The sequence below is a fragment of the Equus przewalskii genome, chromosome 9 (assembly GCF_037783145.1).
Source record: "Equus przewalskii isolate Varuska chromosome 9, EquPr2, whole genome shotgun sequence".
Taxonomy (NCBI): domain Eukaryota; kingdom Metazoa; phylum Chordata; class Mammalia; order Perissodactyla; family Equidae; genus Equus; species Equus przewalskii.
In genome coordinates, this window is record NC_091839.1 from 82,052,085 (window position 1) to 82,071,855 (window position 19,771).

The following is a 19,771-nucleotide window of genomic DNA, read 5'->3' on the forward strand; positions in this document are numbered from 1 at the left end:
AACCCCGGGCCGCCAAAGCGGAATGTGCGAACTTAACCGCTGCGCCACCAGGGCGGACCCCAGGCGTACTTTTTCAAGGTTTAATCCACAAATCTTTATCTTCTACAATATTGGCTTCTGCTCATCTTTTTTTTTTTTTTTGAGGAAGATTAGCCCTCAGCTAACTACTGCCAGTCCTCCTCTTTTTGCTGAGGAAGCCTGGCTCTGAGCTAACATCCGTGCCCATCCTCCTCTAGTTTATACGCGGGATGCCTACCACAGCATGGCTGCCAAGCAGTGCCATGTCCGCACCCGGGATCCGAACCAGCGAACCCCGGGCCTCCGAGAAGCGGAACGTGCGAACCCAACCGCTGCGCCACCGGGCCGGCCCCTGCTCATCTTTTAATAGAAGAAAAAACTGACAGAACTCTCAAGATGCCTAAAACATACCCAAAGAAGTTTTAAGAAATAACTTGGAATAAAAAAAATAGATTTCTCATTTTAATTTAATTTAATTTTCTTGGTCACTGTCACAAGGAAACAAAGCAATTTTGCTCTTCTGCAGTGAACTCTGCTTTGGAATGTGCTGTCAATCATTAATGCCCATGGAGTCAAGGGACATTTTGATTAATGTTTTGTAATTGTCTAAAGCCTCTAGAAATGCTGTGCCCATTATCAAAACGCTACCAAACTCTGGTAATAATAGGTTAAATAAAAGCAATTAATAACGTGACAATAACATTAAAAGTTTTTCATCATACCATTCTATTCCTTGAAAAGAAAACATGTTTTATCATGAATGCTGTGAAATGTGTCTCTACCTCCTCTGCAAGACTACATTACGGGGAAATCACACCACAGTTTTGTTGACTGTGGAGTGTTAATGATTTGTCACCATGGTGAGTCTCGACCTTTCTGCACGGAGACTCACAAGGGCTGCCTGCTCTTGCACAGTTCTGGCTCCGGTAGGACGTGGACGGTCTTTAGTACGATTAAAGGTAATGCTGAGAGTGGGACCCATTCACGACAGCCTAAGAGATTCTGCTTTAATAGTAGACACAGTATGTGAATAAAATTCAGTTTGCATAAGATTTAAAAAACACAACAAATATTGTGAAAACCTTTATGTTACGGTATTTAGTTGAAATGAGGTAAATTGACCAGCACATAATACAAACAGTAGCTGACATTTGTGGACTCCTCACCCTGCAACTGACCCTGACGTGCTTTATACATCTGAATCATCCAATCCTCATAACAGCCCTGGGGAAGGTACTTTTATTGCCATCTCCATTATAGAGATGAAGAAACTGAGGCACAGAGACTTTAGGTAACTTGCACAAGTTTGCACAGCTAGGGGATGAAGGAACTGGGTTCAGAACCCACACTCTTAGCCTTCTCACTCACCTGCTACCCTTTCAAACTAATCCTTAACTGAATTGAAACAAAGGCAAGGCAATCTGACTGGGCAAGGGAAACAAAAGAAAAAAAATGAACAAATGGGACTACATCAAACTAAAAAGCTTTGCACAGCAAAGGAAACCGTGAACAAAACGAAAAGACAACCTAAGAATGGGGAGAAGATATTTGCAAACCATATATCAGATAAGGGGTTAATATCCAAAATATACAAAGAACTCGTACAGCTCAACAACAAAAAAACCCAACAATCCAATTAGAAAATGGGCAAAAGACCTGAAGAGAGATTTCTCCAAAGAAGATATACAGATGGCCAACAGGCATATGAAAAGATGCTCAGCATCATTAGCTATCAGGGAAATGCAAATCAAAACTACAATGAGGTATCACCTCTCTCCGGTCAGAATGGCTATAATTAACAAGACAGGAAACAACAAATGTTGGAGAGGATGTGGTGAGAAGGGAACCCTAGTACACTGCTGGTGGGAGTGCAAACTGGTACAGCCACTATGGAAAGCAGTATGGAGTATCCTCAGAAAATTAAGAATAGATTTACCATATGACCCAGCTATCCCCCTGCTGGGTATTTATCCAAAGAACATGAAAATACAAAGGCATAAAGATACTTGCACCCCTATGATCACTGCAGCATTATACACAATAGCCAAGACTTGGAAGCAACCTAGGTGCCCATAAAGGGACGAATGGATAAAGAAGATGTGGTATATATGCACAATGGAATACTACTCAGCCATAAGAAATGACGAAATCCAGCCATTTGTGACAACATGGATGGAACTTGACGGTATTATGCTGAGTGAAATAAGTCAGAGGGAGAAAGTCAAATACCATATGATCTCACTCATAAGTAGAAGATAAAAACGACAAAAAAAAAAAAACACATAGCATTGGAGATTGGACTGGTGGTTACCATTGGGGAAGGGGTGGGGGGAGGGCAAAAGGGGTGATTAGGGTCACATGTGAGGGGATGCACTATAATTAGTGTTCGGGTGGTGAACATGATGTAATGTATACAGAATCTGAAATATGATGTACATCCAAAAAAAATAAAAATTAAAAAAACAGGCAAGGCAAGACTGATGAGAAAACATGTATTATTCTAAGATTAAATATAAAATAATTTAAATATTAAAAAAAATTATACATTGATCTGGTCAGTACATTCTTTTGGATCCCACCACATCTTGCAGCAGGAAGCTCTTTCTTTTTCCTTCCAGAATATTTTCTCTTATTTCCGCCTAGAATGCTCTCCTGCTTTAACACGTCCCCCAGACAGTGGATGGCGACTACGAAGGTGGGGACTCCTGGAGGCTGTGCTGGGTCTGTGCTGGTGCCTCTTTAGTGCTGAGGACAGGCCCCCTGTCAATGAGAAACCACAGTAAAACGTAAGGATGTGGAGATGTATTTGCCTTGGCCTTCAGTTCTTCATCTCCTGTACGGAATGCACCACGGCAACCTCACCTGCATTGACGGGGAATATCACTTCATGAGTCTTCATGTTTATTCATTCAACTAATATTTATTAGGTGCTGTTATGTCTCCCTAAAAAGATGTATTGAAGTCCTAGCCCCCATTACTTCCGAATGCAACCTTATTAGGAAATAGGGTTTCTGCAGACGGAACTAGCTCAGATGAGACCCTCCTGCAGCGAGGCCCCTGACCCAGTACCACTGGTGTCCTTGTAAGCAGAAAGCCGTGTGAAGACTCACTGACCCAGGGGAACACCACTGCGGGTGGGAGATCGGAGTGATGCATCTACAAGCCAAGGACCGCCTGGGACGCCCAGGAGCTGCAAGAAGCAAGCAGCACCCTCCAGAGCTTCAGAGACGGCGCGGCCCTGCACACGCCTGGTTTCCTACTTCCAGCTTCCAGAACTGGGAGAGAACAAATTTCTGTGGTTCTAAGCCATCCGGTTTGTGGTGCTTTGTTAGGGCAGCTCCAGGAAACTGAGACAGGTGCTACGATGTGGCTGTCTAAGGGCGAACAAAGAGATACGCTCCTGCCCTTACGGAGCTCCCAACTAGTGGGAGAGAGACACCGTCAACAGGGCAACAAAGAAACCAAGATGTACCTACAGATTTGGTGATGAGGCTCTGGAAAGGAATGAGGTTGGAGCAGCAGGTCACAGAACCTACTAAGACAGGCTCTGAGGAGTCAGCTGTGGGGTGGGAGGGCAGAGACCCCCAGATGGGAAAGAGCCCATCAAAAGAGACAATGTCCTTGGACTGTCGAATGATCAGTGTAACTGGAAAAAGTGAGGAGAGGAGAGTGGCCACGACGAAACAGAAGGACGAAGTGGCTTGGTCCCCAGTCTTCATAAACCCTGGGAAGGAATTTGGATTATAACTGAAATTCAGCGGGAACATATTGGAGTCTTTGAAGCAGGGGAAGCCATGAGCCTACTTATATTTCAAATGGATTACTTCACTACTGAGGGGAGAAAAGATTGGATGGGGCAAGAATAGGACTGAGACACCAGCAAGACCATTTGCAGCAGCCCCAGTGAGGAGGCTGAGCTTTCCCAGCTGCTGGCTGTGGGGACGGGGTGGGCGGGCGGCTCCGAGCTCTGTATTCCTGTGTTTGCGACGGAAACACCAGGTGCTCCTGACGAGGCACAGCTGCAGGGCTCTCACTGGTCAGAGGACTCGGGGCTGTGAAGCCGAGTGAACAGACGAGGATTTCTCAAGGAATGCTTGCCCTGTCATCTGTTTGGTGATGCAAAGAAGTGGTAAAAAACAGAATTAGCACTTTTCTTAAAGGAGGAGAAATGGTACATTTAAAAAAACCACAATCGATAACTAATATTTTCTTGGTTTTTTGATCTTTGCAAAGTTTTTAGGCACTGTTTCTAGTTTAGAAAACATAAAGACACTCCTGAATAAACATTCCGATGAGATAAGTCATTTTTCTAACCTGCCAGGCCTGATAAGATAATTTAACCAATGCCAAAGTGAAAATATGTCACACCTACGTGGCTATCAGAAGTCGAGTGCCAATTTACGGTAACAAAAGCATTTTTGTTCATGTAGATATATGGCCTGGAAGTACAGTTCCTTTTCTCTGATGGTCCTTTGATTGCACATCCCAAATCATAAAGCTGTCAGCTCGGCGCACAGTTTCATTTCCGGGAGTGCTGCACCTTCACAGCTTCGGTTGGTACACAAGGTTCTTCATGGTCTGGCCTGGCCTCTCCTATCGCAATTCTGCCAAATGCACCGTGTTCACCAGCCACACCAAATTACCTGCAACACCCTGAGTGGCTCTGCTGTTTCCTGCCTTCCTCCTATAGTATCTCTTGGAACTAAAAGACTCCTTGTTCCTCAGCATGTGTGTCCATTTAATGTATATTGGCTTGTACTATTTTAACGACATGATGATGCTGTGATGTCCTGACAACAGTCATCTGGCTGGGAGGCTGGTCTTTGAAGAGAAAATGGAACTCAGAAGACCTCAGAAAGGAGCAAGACTTCTGGGTTCCCTTCAACCTTTCCTGACCAGGGTGTGGCCTTTGAGCAATGGAGGGAGACGATGATGCCCCCTTGAGCTGCGAGCATTTAAGATGGCTTCTGCCCTAACAGAACTGAGAGGGGCTGACAAGGTGTCCACTTAATGAACTTCCGAGTGACGATTGGTCAGTTATCTCTTGTAAGCCACATCCTTTAGATTAGTGTCCCCTCTCAGGATTTATTTTCCTTTTGTTATATCTTACTCTTTGGGAAAGTGTTCTGGCCCAGCCTCCCCTACATTACACATCATAAGGAGGAAGTCCTGTGTGTACTCTTGGGTCCTTAATAGAGTAGATAATTGACATTCGAAATGGGTAAATCTGTGACAACTTCAATAGCGGAGTTTTATAAAATGTGGCTGCTACACTAGTTCCAAGTTACCTTGTATACAGGTCCCTAGGTGTAGTGAAATGGCAAGTGACATCTTCCTAATTGCCTCAAAGCTAATACTAAGGTCTTCATCTAAGTAGGTTGCAGTTTTAATTATATGCCTGTCAGTAAACGGTATTTCCATTTCATCATACTGTGGGAAAAGCCGATGCATACATTAGTGCCTGCTGAGCACTAGCAAAGTGGTGAGGAGCCCGCCCTGACGGCCTGCTGGTTAAAGTTCGGCACTCTCATCCCTTTGGTGGCCTGGGTTCATTTCCCACCACTTGCCTGTCGGTTGCCATGCTGTGGCGGCATCCCATATAGAAGAACTAGAACGACTTACAACTAGGATACACAACCGCATACTGGGGCTTTGGGGAGGGGAAAAAATTTTAAAAAAGAGGAAGATTGGCAACAGATGTTAGCTCAGGGCGAATCTTTCCCTGCAAAAAGAGGGGTGAGGTTTTCACAGCGAGCTCACAAAGAGCCCAGGGGATCAGTCTGTGGTTACCCAGACCTCTCTCTTTTGGGGCTGAGATGTTCCCACCTTCTCGCTGTGGACCACACATTCATCCACGGTGAGGAAAGCAACCAGACTGCAAGGGGCTGGACAGTCAAGGTGTCCACTCCTGGGGATGTCCCCTTTGAGGCTGTCCCAGTTTCTCAAGCTCATGACTAAGGGAACCTCAGCACTGAGGAAGTCCTGCCTCGCCCTGTCCAGAGAAAGCCTCCAGGCCCCCAGCCCCTCTGTCCCCCTGAAGCTGGAGCAGAGCCAAGGACTCACGAGGCTCTGAGCCGTTCGACGTTGGCACTGTGCTTTATAAAGAGGCTTTGTGTCCCCAGTGCCTGGCAAATAAATGCTTTTGAACAGAACTAGCCAGGGACAGTGGGGCTCACACAAATCATGGCGACAGGGCAGGACCCAGATTCACGTGAGCACCAGAATGAGGAGGAACAGCCTGAACCGCCAAATCTGGATAGCTTGGACCACCTCGGTAAACTCTCACTATACACAGAGATTAGCACGGTCAGAAGACACTCAACAGATGTTTTCTAGTGAAGGAATAGTAGTCCATGGCAAGTGGTTGTGACATATTTCAAGAGTCTTTTGAAATAAGAAAATACCTTAATATGCTTCTAAGACCAAAAAGAGACTTTACCTCCTGAATGAATTTTCTATCATGGGGAACGAGGTTAAAAACTGTTGACGTGCAAAAGGCACCTGAAGGCAATTAACCAACTCCAGGAAGCAAAAGTTGTAAATAATTCATCCTACCCACAAGCAAAGGGGAGCCAAGCACTATGGCAGCCTCCAAATGGACCATCTGAGCATTGTTCAACATCACCATGCCGACAGGGACGGCACATTTTCTTTTGTCTCAAGTAATCAACTATTTCTCTTGAAAAATATTAACTCCTCTCTCCTCCTCTGCCCCCGAATTATATATCAAGTGCCTTTAAAAAGTCAGTTGCCTAAACAGCACTTAAACATGATTCCGGGACAATTTACTGGAGTACAGACACACAGCTGTCTTCTCTAAGGGAGAGAGCATGATTGGGTGTTAACATCAGTTCCTTTGAACTCATTCTCTTCCCCTGGCCACCCACCCCACTAAGATTCCCCTATTCTTTGCCCGCTCACTGCTGTAGGTGTGTGCTGCTCAGTTTTCCCTGTAATAATGTTGCACATTGTACTGGGTGCTGCCACCTGTCCCATCTCATTGCTTCTAATTGTTTGCGTGAGTAGATCAAAGAGAAGTTCTGAGAACAAAGGCTCTAAGGCACACTGGGACCCGCTCCCTGCTCCATCACTAACCAGCTGTTTGCCTGTAATAAGTTATTTAACTGCTGGGCCTCAATTTCCTAATTTGAAGAATGAAAGAATACTCTCTGCCTCCTAGGCTTGTCGGGATGATTACATGAGATTCTCTATAGAGAGCTCGTAGAACAGTGGCGGGCACAAAGAGAGAGCTCAATATCACTAGCTCAGTATTGTCTTCCACGGCTACTATTCTCATTTTAGCACTGAATAGACAGAGGCCCAGAGAGGCTGAATGACTTGGTTATTCAGCTATTCAGTGGATGCTGATGCCCAAGACTCTCTCTACTAGGATACACCTGCTGCCTTTAGGAAACGCTCCAAAGAGCAGTGTTGTGGGAAGAAGGGATTGTCTACTTGTTATAAATTTTGCATGTTACAGATGATAGCTTCTAAGGAGAGAGAAAAGAAATACAATGAGGAAAACCCGAGTATTTCTTCTTCTCTGACGCTTTTCCTGGTGGACCTGTACACAGTCATACCATTCATTCAAGATGGGTGCTGGGCATGTCCTGTGTGCTAGAAATAGAAACTGATACGCAGTGGAGGGCAGAAACACACAGCCCTGGAGCAGATAGTTTCGAATCTGAGACACAATCCATCAATACACGATCTCCCTACCAGGAATGTGAAGGTTTACACGGATGAGGTATGCACACGTCAAACAGGGGTGTTATTTCTTTATAACACTCGAATAAGTAAATCAATGTGCTTAAACATGTGTCTGAATATTACTGTTGGTACTTGATAGCAAGTAGGAATTAAGAGTAGAGACTACTTTTTAAAATAAATACATTGGAGTTTACCCATCAAAGAGAGCGTGCATCTTCCAAGAATCCCCCAGGAGGGTTTACAGTTATTCCCAGGGTGCTGCTCAGCTCATGGCACTGGGGCATGCTTTCTTTCAACTGCAAGTGTCTTCTGAGGTAGTTTATAAACATGCAAAAAATTCCATCTCATCTTTTGTATAGGCTCACCTTATTTTTGCCCAACATAGCATTTCCCAGCTTGATTACCAAGCGGCTTTGAATGCTTCTGAAAATTACGCCACACCTCCACTTAATGGGTCATTCTGACTCGTGTGCAGTCTATCTGGAACTCTGAAAACAGGAGTTTAAGAAATAAATCACTGTGAGATTTTTGTGTATAGCCTTCAAAAATGCCTATTTTGAAGATACCATTATGAGTGTGTGCATGTCAGCCTGTTTTTTAGAAAACCAGTCCCACTACCTCGTGAATGTCTTCCCTTCCCGTCCTTTTTAGAAATTAGCTTTTGGAAAGCCAGGACTTGATTTCCCCCATGTTTTTTAGTCTCCAAAGTGTCTTGATTGGTAATAACAAATATCACAGTAACTGTGGAAAAGTAGATCGAACGTGTGTTGGAGTCTCTACTACTTGATAACTTGCCTCCGAAAGGAAAAGATGAAAGAAAGAACAGAATCGAAGACAAACCATTTGGGACCAAGGAGGTATGGGAAAGAGCAGCTGGTGGGAACTCCAAGTCCAATCAATGGGTATTTATTAAATATCAACACACATCATCCACTTTGTTTTCCAAATCACCTTCACAACTAGTTCTTTTTATCCTCACAGAAGCAATGCCATTCTTCCATTAGTATCTCCATCACTTGAAATTTTCAGAGAGAAAATCAGTAAGATAAAAGTGTGAGAAAAACATTAACAGAAAAAGTAAGAGAGCCTTAAAAATCAGTAGGTAGTGGGGATGTGGAAGTAATTAATGGTGTTTACTTCTGCTCATTGTTAGTTGGGATTTTGAGGCAAATGAGGTTGACAGTGTGATCTCAGATTCCCAGTCGAGCACGATGGAGACGGGAGTGTGCAGGAGTCATGGACAACGCTGCCCGAAAGGCCAGGTATGTTTCAGTAGGCGAACTCTCCTCCCTAGTGACAAGTAGATGCTTCAATGTTTTTGAGAGTGACCGGGGCTAGGATCAGACCTCTTCAGGGTGGAGTTATGCCTTGATAAAGCTGGGCAACTAAATGCAATAAAATGCAGGGTGTTCCACATGGTGCATAGACCCTGCTGAAGATCAGCCCTTCGAGGTACTTATCCCTCCAGAAAGATGTAAAAACAAACACTGGTCAGGATAAAAGCTGAGCAACAATGAAGAGGCCACCCAAAAAGAAGAGTCAAAGGCATCGTGGCACTGGTAACACTGGATGTTACCAGGTGGAACGTCTCCAGGAACCACCCAGAGAACCAATCAGTTAGGACATTCTCTTTGCTCTTGCAGTACAGCTGACAGCCTTTAGAGCACTGCTGATTCAGGAAGTGGGAAATAGCACCTAGCACACCAGCCCTGTCTCAGAAAACCACACGGTAACAACTATGCCTTTGATAACTGCCTGTGGTTTGATTCAGTATTGCCAAGAGCCGCAGACCACAGTGACTTCTTGATGCTACAAACCTCCCGACTCCCACCCACTTGGAAAAACCACCCTCAGAAAAATCCTCCTTTCCAGGGGCCTGTGTTATTCGCTGTTGGGTTTTGTTTGCTGATTGGTAGTTTTCTAAGAAAGAAATGTAGGTGTGAAAAAGGAATATGAACTACCTGGTAATTTATAGATAGAATATGATTACAGCAGAATAGCTTTATTTTCTTGCCATTATTATAAATGGAAAAGATCTGGATTTATAGTGAATTACAATTATTTTACGTAGTATTGATGGCAGCCTACCTATGACTATTTATTGAACTTTTATGTTTTTTCCTAAAAGTGTTTGAAGTATTTATTCATAGTAAGACATTTACTTGGACATCTCATTTCTTTTATAATGCATCTTTTCTTCTCAAGTAGAGTAGATGTGATGTGATATATATATCACATTTATAATATATATAATACAATATATAATATAATATAGTCATGTACTGCATGATGTTTTGGTCAATGACGGACTGCATATACTATGGTGGTCCCATAAGATTAGCCCCATAGAGCCTAGGTATGTAGTGGGCTATACTACCTAGCTTTGTGTAAGTACATGCTATGATGTTCGCACAATCACGAAATCAGCTCATGATGCATTTCTCGGAGGGCATCCCTGTCTTTAGTTGACTCACGACTGTGTGTGTGTGTGTGTGCGCGTGTGTGTACTCTCGTAAGTCTCAGTTTAAAGGGCCCTTTTAGTAGGAAGTCTTGCCTGACTTCTGGATTAGTTCAGTTGCCTTGTTCTGAGCTTCTAAAGAAGCTCGGTTTCCTCAATTGTGGCACTTATACCTTAATCACCTGAGACTAAAAGCTCCATGAAGAAACAGACTTTGTTTTCTTGTTCACCTCAACACCTTGGACAGTTCCTGATATGTATGAATGAATGACACTGAATGAATGAATGAATGAAAAGTGCTCAAAGGAAGATTATTTAAAAGTCACGTTGTGTCACGTTACATTTTAACTTATTCTTTTTAAAGATTGGCTTCTGAGCCAACATCTGTTGCCAGTCCGTTGTGTCTGAATTCCCCCTTTGTATAAGGATACCAGGCTTACTGGGTTAGAGCCAATCCTCATGCCCTCTTTTGTATCTTGATTACCTCTGTAAAGGCCTTCTATCTAATTAAGATTACTTTCTGAGGTCCTGGGGGTTAGGATTTCAATATATTTCTTTCAGAGGACACAGCTGAGTCTGGGACGCCCACCACACCCTCAGAGACTTGTAGGGCGGTGAGCAGGATCCGTGGGCTTGGCTGGTTGAGTGGGGAAAGCTACTGTTTCAGTCCGTGAAGCAGTTCTCCTCAACACGTTGATTGGTCCGTGTCCACTGCCAAAGGGAAACTTGCTGAAGTGTCGCCCCTGAAAGGCTCCCCTGAGAATGTTGAGGGCTGAGAAGAGGTCTTCTCTTGTACTTTGCATGATCTGAACATGAGAGAGAGCCACCATTTTGCAATATATGCAAATACCAAATCATTATGTTGTACACCTGAAACTAATGTAATGTTACATATCAATTAGACCTCAACATAAACAAAGGGGAGGGAGCCATCGATGGGTGTGTAATAAAGCCGGTGAGGTTTACATTCCTTCAGCGGAGGGGCTCACTCTCCTCAGACCCCTGCCTGCTGCCTCCACTTCCCCAAGGGGCACAATGAAGACGTGCACAAAGGGAAGGTTACGAGAAGAGACGGAGAACACCACGTGGAGGCCGAGGACTGGAGTGATGATCAACAAGCCAAGGAACGCCACCGACTGCCAGCAACCCGCAGAAGCTAACACAGGCCTGGAACAGATGCTCCCTCCCAGCCTTCAGAAGGAATCAACCCTGCCAACACCTTCATTTCAGACTTCTAGCTTCCAAAACCGTGAGATCATATTTACGTTATTTATGGCAGCCTTAGGAAACCAATGCAGTAGGTATCGTTCCTCAGAAATGAACACAATATTTAGGGAAGAGAAGAATGAATGCTTTAAGGGCTGCCAAGTCACCGAAAGTAAAGCTGAGGGGATTGATATAGGGGAAAAAATATCTGCAAAGTTGAGGAGAAGGCAATGGAAATGGGGGAAATAATGCAAACAAGTGCTTTACCCAGGTGGATGCAGTTGACGAAATATCTCACATCCTCAAAACAGAAATGTAGCTCTATGGAACGGAACTTTGCAGACACGTCGAGAATCAAGAAGTACAAGGAAAAGTTACTGACACATCTGTGTAGGACACAGTGTGCCTGTTCTCTGTGCTGGACGTGAGCTGGCACTGGTCAAGCAGTGGACAAGGTGACTGAAGTGGCTGTGTGGACATCGTTTTGGTGGCTCAACATGCAACGCAGTGATCGCCACATTCAAAAAACAGAACCAATTTTGAATGGATAATATTTATAATCAATATGAATTTTCTTTCCAGAAAAGAGTGGTCTTAATTGCATTAAAGACCACCATCTCGGACATCACAAGTTCTAGATAAAACATGCCATACTTCCGTTTCCTAAGTTCTGAGGAGCCAATAGAAAGAAAACCACCTCCACAAGGTGAAATTGTGTTAACACGAAATTCTGAGTTTCGGTGAGGGGTCAGGTCCTGCATTCCCCAGGAACCTGATGCTGAATCGTTTAAGGACAAACGCCCCAGGCGTGGTGTTTAAATGTGGCAGGCCGGCCATCTCAGCGTGACCTACAGTGAGTCAGCCTGAGTGCTCATGGACAAACCAGACACACACATAGCGAAGAGACCGGGGGAGACAGGGACCTGGTGTGACATAACTGAGAGCAAAGAAGACACACAGGAAATGTGACGGATGCATTCAGCGATGGAAATAGCTTGCTCTGTGTGCTCCATCAGCTTCGAGTGAGGACCAGCATTAAAGAGATCAGGACTTAGCTCATCACGTGGAAGAGCAGTGGAATAGCTCGAGTCTGTGATGACAGGGCATCCTGCCTTGGGGCTGGGTAGAGAGTTTTCTGGGATGAGAGGAGCTCAAACGGCAGACAGGTAACGACGTGGAAGGAACGCTGCAGAGGAGAATCAAGAGAGAGCTGCTCACGGGATTTTAAGGTCCTGGCAACCCGGCTCCTATAGCAAAGGAATTCTGAAAGATAAGGCAGAGGCATTGGATTTAATGTCTTCAGCCAGCATTTTTTTCCCAAATGCTGTGTTCTCCAATTTTATATGTAATTGACACATCTGAGAATTGATTATAGTGATTTGATTCACTTTTCTGATGTCAGCTTTTGTGTCAAATAATTATGAATTTATAACTTATAATTTAATATAATATATAATATATAATTTAATATAATATAATTTATAATTATAAAGGACCAAGAAAAAGTAAAAATGCTGTCAGAACATTACAATTATAGTGTGTGTAATTTTATAAGTAAGATCAATAAAATGATTTCACTTATTAAAATGTGTGCTACCTTAGGCTACAGTTAATTCCTAAATGTCTTTTTTTAAATCATCATAGAGGTAAACGTGTCAATGATGCCTGGTAAAATCGTACATTGAAGAAAAAAATGCAAGTGGAAAGTCATTTAAAAAATATTATGTAAATAACGAAAAGCGCTTTTAATCAAAGGATAAAAATTTACTAGATAATATTTTGTGAAAAGTACTATGCCAAGCACTAAAAAAGGCAACACATAGATATGCTGTTCTATTAAAGTGTTATAAAAATAGGTAATGTTTTCTGTGGAAATGTTTTCTGTGGAAAAGTATTAATTTTATAGCACTAATAGTTCCATCTGGCTATTGTCTTTATCTTTGTGCAAAGTTCAGGCTTAAATGGAGAATGTGTTCCACCTGCGGCTCTGAGAGTCAGGGCTACACAAAGGGGCACAGCACTCAGAGAAGCCTCGCTCCTGCCTCGTCCTTACTCCCTCGTTCCGGAACCCCACCCCCTCCCGCAGGCAGCCTGTCCCCTCAGTTGCTCTCTGGGGAGCCAACGCTGCCTCTCCTGAGTGGAGTTTGTTCTACAGGAAGCTGAATGGTTCTTGCCGTGGAAGCACACATTGTGAAGAGTGTGGTTGGTGAGACCTGCAGCCACACACTGGGGCCTCGGGTGCGTGACGCCCCCCAGAGAGGCTGGGGCCGGGCCTCCAGCTGGTAACTGAGGAGGCCGTGCAAATATACGAGAAATCACCTCCTGTCTGCTCCAGAGGCAAGGGGAGAGAAGCTGGAAAAGGAGACCAGCCTTTTGGAAGAAAAGGACCCTTGAGTGGGCAAATCCTGTGTGAGCTGCACAAGGGAACCCAGATTCAGACCTGGCTCTTAGCCATTAGCATGTAACATGTTTAAAACAAGGGGTTGTCATGCTGTGTTGAAATAAATCTGGAAATTATTTAGCTTTGAAATGAATTTGTCCGGTATGGTCAGGTCTATTTGAGGATGAGTGCTCCGTGAAGCAGAAAACAACTATCTTGGTAAGTCAAAAAAAGCAAAGTGTAGAAGAGTATGTCTAGGATGCCACATGTTATGAGAAAGGAGGGGTATGAGAAAGTACACACGCATCTGCTGCCTGGTGCAAAAGACACACCGGAAGGGTAAGGCGGGAGCTAGGGAGACAGCTACCTGCAGCAGGTGCGCAGAAGGGGAACCAGGGCGGAGGGATGAGGAGGGAGCGTCCCGTTTGTGCAGCTCTGACTCAAACCACAGCAATGTTTCACACACCCTTCAAATACCCAGAAATCAACAGACAAGACCGGCTAGCGTCTGGAGGAACCCAAACTGAAATGCACACAGTAACAAATGAACCTAACCCTATTATAAGTGGATAGCAACACCCACCATAAAGGAGGTGAAGGAAACACCGGCTGCTCTGAGGGACTTTGGATGTCACAAAGCTGAAGAGCCAAGAACTGTACGTGTGGGCTACAATTCAGTTAGGGAATGCGCATCTCACAGGAGCACAGGTTAGCAATTCCAAGACTACTCTATGCCAGAGTTCAACAAATAAGAAAATCCATTACAGATAATGACATCTGGGTTTCCTCACTGTTGGAGAAAGAAGCTACGAATAAGGAAGGACACAATGAGCCTTGTGCTGTTGGATCAGAATCAGAAGTACCAGTGTAAGAGCATCGTCTTGTATACACACACACACATACACACACAAGAGAGAAAGAGACAGAAATTTAGGTGTGTGAGGAGGACTGGGTTAGTGAGCATATTTATCATCCCCAGCTCTGTCTGCTGAGAGAGCCTAGAAACAACATTCTAGCAGCAATGAGCACGACTGGCACCCAGATCTTGGTTTCTAACCACCCTTTCCCAGTAGAAGCAGCTGGAGCTCCCTGGGCAAGTGATAGGTTCCAGGCCTGGGGGAGGGGAAATCCAAGATGAGCCTGGAACATTCTGTGGTGCTGGACAGTAAGAAAGTGCTCAAAAGGAACGAGGCTTATTGAAAGGACATGGGCGCCAAACTAAAAGAGACTTTGATGGCCAAAGCTGGAACAATTTAAGCAAGAAAGTTAATAATGATAGTGTTGGATTATAACTCAAAAAATTAACTGAATATTTGTGAGTCCATATTGATGTATTTAAACAAATAAATGAATAAATAAATGGGGGAGAAGGACAGCTCTTCCTTGCAGTAGAATTCCAGTTAATAAATGGAGACTGTTGGGGCCCGCCTGGTGGTGTAGTGGTTAAGTTTTCATGCTCCGCTTTGGCAGCCCAGGGTTTGCCAGTTCAGATCAGTTTGGATCCTGGGTGCGGACCTGTGCACCGCTTACCAAGCCATGCTGTGGCAGGCATCCCACTTATAAAGTAGAGGAAGATGGGCACGGATGTTAGCTCAGGGCCGGTCTTCCTCAGCAAAAAGAGGATGATTGGCAGTTGATGTTAGCTCAGGGCTAATCTTCCTCAAAAATTAAATAAATAAAATAAATGGAGAAGGAAAGAGTGAAATAAAAATCACCATTGGGTATAATAGTTGTTGCAGTCAATACCCACTGCTGGATACTGAAATCAGTGGATGTAAGTTTGAGGAGAAACAAGGTATTCGCATGATGTCAAAGTGCCTTCCCACAAGATATTCATTATTCACAAAGTGAAAAGTCATGACTGTACCTGTGAGAGACCCTGCAGACACCACCTTCACCAAGTGATCAGAGTTATCATCTCCAAAGGAAGACACACTGGCCTCAGAAACCCTTTGATCTGAGGCACTGAGACAGACAACACGATTTGCGTGGTATTCTTACTCAAAAGGAATAACCTCACACTGATTATGAGGAAACTTCAAATGAACCCAAATTAGGGGCATTCTAAGGAAGAGTTAACCAGAACTCTTCAAAAGTGTCAAGGTCATGAAGGCAAAGAAAGGCTGAGGAACTAGCATAGTTTGGGGAGTTGAAGGAGATGTGACGACTTCACGTAACGTGCAATCCTGGACTGGAACCTGGGACCGAGAAAGGGCATGACAGACGGTCCTCAACTTAACATGGTTCGCCTTAGGATTTCTTGACTTTATGATGATGCAAAAGCTGTACGCATTCAGTAGGAACCATACTTGGAACTGTGAATTGTGCTCTTTTCCCGGGCTAGCGATGTGTGTGTGATCCTCTGTTAGGATGCTGGGCAGCGGCAGCCTGTGCAGCTCCCTGTCAGCCCTGCAGTCATGAGGATGAACCACCGGCACACTAACAACGTTCTGTACCCATCCAGGCATTCCGTTTTCACTTTCAGTACAGTGAAATTTACATGAGATAGTCAACACTTTATTATAAAATGGGCTTTGCGTTGGATGATTTTGCCCAACTGTAGGCTCGTGAAAGTGTTCTGAGCACGCAGGAGGCAGGCCAGGCTAGGCTAGGATGTTCCTTGGGTTAAGGGGATGAACTAGGAACTCTGTACTATTTCTGCAACTTTTCTGCAAGACTCAAATTAGTTCAAAGTCAAAGTTAAAAAAGAAAATAACAAAAGTTTAATTAGTTCACCTGAATCATGTGTGTGTATGACGTATGTCCTGGAACAACTTCTCAGTGAAATAAAACACCCAGTGCCGCTATGTTTAAATTAAGGAAGACACTTGAACAAATGTCCTCACCGTGGTAATCACAGCACATTGGTTCTAGCATGAGACCTACGCATAGAGGTCTAGTAATACTGAGATGGCGTTCTAAAGCTTCAAAACTAAAGTTAGGCTCATTGTTGACAGACATAATAAACTCTCTATTTTTTCCCTCTTTGCAGAAGATCTCCTTGAGGGAGGCACACTGGAGGTGAGATGGCACATCCCAGCAGGAGTCAGCTGGGGACAGCAGGTAGCAGACGGCTGGGGGCCTTCTGGAGGAGGGAAGTGCCAGCACGAAGTCCCTGAGGTGGGAAGCGGGTCGGCTTGCTCTGGGAGCTGGAAACGGCCAGGACAGCAGGCCCGCAGGGGTGTGGGTAAGGCTGGAGGGACAGGCAGGCGCGGGCCACGTGGGACCTGGTAGCAGAATTCAGAAGTATTCTGTGAGCAGCGGAGGCCGCTGAAGGGCTTGAGGAGAGGGACACATGACCTTGGGAAGCCATCTTCTCCCACTCCCTCGTTGGCTTGGAATGCCTGTTTCTACAACGCTGACGGCGGTTCTTTATCTTCACCGAGGAATTAGACCTGGGAAGGGGCCAACAGGGTAGAGTTTGACAAGCGACAGGGATGCACTTCCAGTGAAACTTCTGTGCCTGGAGAGTTTACAGAGCGGAGGTGAGAGTGTGTGTCGTGTCTGCCCTGAGGGAGCATCAAAGATGTTCTGAATTTCATGGATCAGACAAGTTTCTTCTTTTCCCAAATTTTGCTTTGAAGCCAAGAATATCACTACCTTCTAATGTCAGCCTCCCAACCCAATTATTTCTCTCTTTGATTAAAAATAGAGCAAGCAAATTCACATCTGTTGGTTGAAGGTTTGATATGTGCATAAGACAGGAGTCGTTTCTTCCCATCCAGCTTACGCAGGAATAGTAAAAGACAAAACTAAAGCTTCCGGTAAATCTAGGAGTTAGAAGAGAAACATTTTTGTGAATAATATCTATTGTTCAAAGATCTCTCCAAAATCCATACGCACACTTTCCTTGCCTTTGTAACCGAACTGAACTAAACACCCTTTGTTCTGAGCACTGAGCCGCGGCCCTTTGGCGGACACCTGGCACTCCGCACTCGCTGCTGGTCAGCTCTGGGTTAAAAAGCAAAGAGGGCTGAACCAAGGCTCTGCAAAGTACAGGATTCTGGGCAGCTTTGCTATCGTTTTTGTTTTCTTTTGTTTTTTGAGGAAGATTAGTCCTGAGCTAACATCTGCTGCCAATCCTCCTCTTTTTGCTGAGGAAGACTGGCCCTGAGCTAACATCTGTGCCCATCTTGCTCTACTTTATATGTGAGACGCCTACCACAGCATGGCTTGCCAAGTGGTGCCATGTCCACACCCGGGATCGAAACCAGTGAAACGCCGGCCACCGAAGCAGAATGTGCGAACTTAACCCCTGTGCCACCGGGCCGGTCCCATTGCTGTAGTTTAAAAAAAAAAATTCCAGATATCTTGTTTTTAAAAAAATCTTTTTCTCATATACCAGAAATGCAGAAGGGAAAAAGCAATCAGGTTAACAAATCACTCTGGTTTACTGGATTCCAGTTGGTGCAGTTTAAACATAAAACACATTACCTTCTGTCATGGATCAGCTGAAAGTTTTACTTCCGAGGAAGCAGAGAGCACCTCTGTGTACCTGACCGTCAGTGCCCGTGGCGCGCCCAGGCCGGGGGACGCCCTGCGGAAGGCCGCCTCTCTCGGACCGCGTTCCAGCCGATGCCCCCGGGTCCCCGGGAGGCGGCAGGTGCGCCCCGCGGATCCGACCCCTGGGCGCGGGGCTGCGCAGCCGGCTGGGGCGTCGCGCGCGGTCACTGTCGCCACCGCCGTCCAGCCACCTCCTCCCGCCGCCACCTGAGACCCCCGCGCTGGGAAGTGCGACCGCGGATCCGGCAGGCTGACCGCGAGCCACCGCGCTCCTCACGCCCGCCCCCCAGAAACCCTCTGCGTCCCCCAACCGCGCCATCCGCGCGCCCCATCCGCGCCCCCGCCGTCCCCTACCTGCGCGTCCCGACCGCGCGGCCGCGAGCAGCAGCACCAGCGGCGGCGGCAGCAGCGCCCGGGGCCCTCGGTCCGCCCTGGCGGGGGCGCGGGGGCGCGGGGTTTCCCCATGGGCGGGGGCTTCACATGGTGGGTGCGCCCCGTCCCCGGGCCGGCTGGGGCGGCGCACGGAGGCCGGTCTCAGCTTGGGCACCGTCCGGGCGGAGGGGCGATGCGGCCCCCAGGCCCGGGGTCGCTCCCGAGGCTCGGGGGGAAGGAGACCCCTCGGGGACCGTGGGCGCTCCCCACGCGCCGTGCGGGATTCCCCGATCCCCCTGCGGTCTGGGGTCGCCCGGTGTCGCAGACCGGGACACGGGCGCAGAGCCGAGGGGCGGCGTCCACGCAGGCCGGGTCCTGCCGCCTCCTCCCCGGAGGGCGGGGCGCTGTTGAGAAAGGTGGGAACGGTGGAAGGAAGCGAGCGGGCTCGGCCTGGTCCTCGGGAGGCAGGTAGAGGCTGGGCAGGCCTGAGGACGGAAACCAACGCCTACCGCGGAGGGCTGCCCGCTCTTTCCCTCGGGAACACCAACACCTGTCTCCAAATATGCAAATGGAGAAACACGACCCGAAAATAGGTCAACTACCTTTATCTTAGAAAAAAGAATCTTCGCGAAATGAAAAAAAGAAGCGATTTTGGTGGGAGGGGGTGAGAGGATGGGCAGGATTTTCAGAGTCCCCTCAGTAGGCTTCTTCCTCCTCGCCGGAAAGACTGCGAACAGGGTGAGTCCAGGCCAGCTTGTCCCTCTGGCTGCGACTCGGCTCAGCGAGGCAGAACCCGGGACCCCACAAACCACACGTCTGGTGTGTCGCCGGTCCCGTAGATTCCCCCACGGCGGGTGAGGGGCGCTGGAGGACTGAGGGCTGGCGGAGGGAAGGACCTGCTGCGCCCCGTCTGTCACAGTGGCCCTCCCCCGGCAGGGGCAGCTGCTCTGGTGCTGGTTTCCCGCTTCCTCAACCCCCAGAATCGGCCTCATCGCACCCCTCAGGGGCACAGCCGGGGCTGCCCGCCCCGTTCTCACAGGCTGCTGTTCCAGGTCCCTGGGTTCCTCTTCCCGGATGAAGCCCGCCTTCCCTTGGTTTCTCCAGCCCCAGGGCTGGCAGCTGCT

At 46.5% G+C, this 19,771-nt stretch overlaps 1 protein-coding gene across 1 annotated transcript in view; it reads right to left on the minus strand.

The window, feature by feature from the left end:
- IL20RA (interleukin 20 receptor subunit alpha) overlaps window positions 1-19,083 on the minus strand; it is a 37,848-nt gene extending 18,765 nt beyond the window's left edge. Inside the window, 1 exon segment of the mRNA XM_070557320.1 lies at window positions 18,630-19,083. The gene's annotated coding sequence lies outside the window, so the exon portion shown is untranslated.
- Window positions 19,084-19,771: the final 688 nt, after the last annotated feature.